The sequence below is a fragment of the Gekko japonicus genome, unplaced genomic scaffold, assembly GCF_001447785.1.
Source record: "Gekko japonicus isolate JY-2015 unplaced genomic scaffold, Gekko_japonicus_V1.1 scaffold1305, whole genome shotgun sequence".
Taxonomy (NCBI): domain Eukaryota; kingdom Metazoa; phylum Chordata; class Lepidosauria; order Squamata; family Gekkonidae; genus Gekko; species Gekko japonicus.
In genome coordinates, this window is record NW_015170318.1 from 148,509 (window position 1) to 149,922 (window position 1,414).

Consider the following 1,414-nt stretch of genomic DNA (forward strand, 5'->3'; position numbering starts at 1 on the left):
CAGCAAAACAACGTTGGAGTCCAGTGGCACTTTGAAGACCAACAAAGTTTTATTCACGGTATAAGCTTTCGTGTGCATGCTTACACCCAGAAGTAAACTTCGTTGGTCTTAAAGGTGCCACTGGACTCAAACTTTGGTCTGTCGCTTCAGACCAGCACAGCTGCTCACCTGAACCTGTAGTCAATAAGGTCATTTTAAAAATTGTAGATTTAACGTTCAACTGCAGAATTTGTCTCCACGCTTCCCAAGTGGTCAAACCCCAAGTAATGACCACTTGGGACAAAACTGGTTTTCCAGTGTCTATTATGTACTGGCTAAAGCGCTCAAGTGGTTAAGACGCTGAACTGCAGGCTGTGGAAGGTCGGTAGTTCAGCAGTTCGAGACCCGAGTGTGCCGCATGACGGAGTGAGCTCCCGTCTCTAGTTCCAGCTCCTGCCAACCTAGCAGTTCGAAAGCAAGAAATTGCAAGTAGATAAATAGGTACCACTCCGGTGGGAAGGGAACAGCGTTCCGTGCGCCTTGGTGTTTAGTCATGCCGGCCACATGACCACGGAAACGTCTTTGGACAGCGCTGGCTCTTCGGCTTTGAAACGGAGATGAGCACCGCAACCCTAGAGTCGGACTCGACTGGCTTTCGAGCAAGGGAAACCTTTACTCAAGCGCTTTGCGAACAGTGTGCATGCCTACGAAAGCTTATACCCAAAATTGACCTTTGTTGGTCGTCCTTGGACTCAAACTTTGTTCCTGTGGTTAGAGCTGAGAGAATATGACTGGCTGAAGGCAAGCTTCCGTTTGAGGAATGGAAATTCGAACCTGGATCTCCCCAGAGACATTCTTAGCCACTGCGCCACACGGTCCATCTAATGACATCAAATGAAATATCATTCTATATTTGTAACCACAGGAAGAGACCGGAAGTGTGTTTTCCGGAATGACAGATTATTTTGTTGGCTTAACAACAGATTAGATCTGTAAGGACATAGTTCATGTGTTTACTGAAAAGTACTGTTTTGTGCGGGATTTGAATCCAGGACCTCTCACACCTATACGCGAGAATCACACCCCTAGGCTAAGGAGTCAAACAATTCGCCTTAGGACACCGATGCGATTTTGTGCCCTTAGTGCCACCTAGCGGTGCAATTCTGCTATAGCCTTCTCTAGGTCTTTCGCACCGCAACCCTAGAGTCGGATTCGACTGGCTTTCGAGCAAGGGAACCTTTACCTTTACTAAGAGACCGGAAGTGTGTTTTCCGAAATGACAACTTATTTTGTTGTCTTAACAACAGATTAGATCTGTAAAGATATAGTTCATGTGTTTACTGAAAAGTACTGGCTTGTGCGGGATTTGAATCCAGGACCTCTCACACCTATACGCGAGAATCACAACCCTAGGCTAAGGAGCCAAAGAATTCGC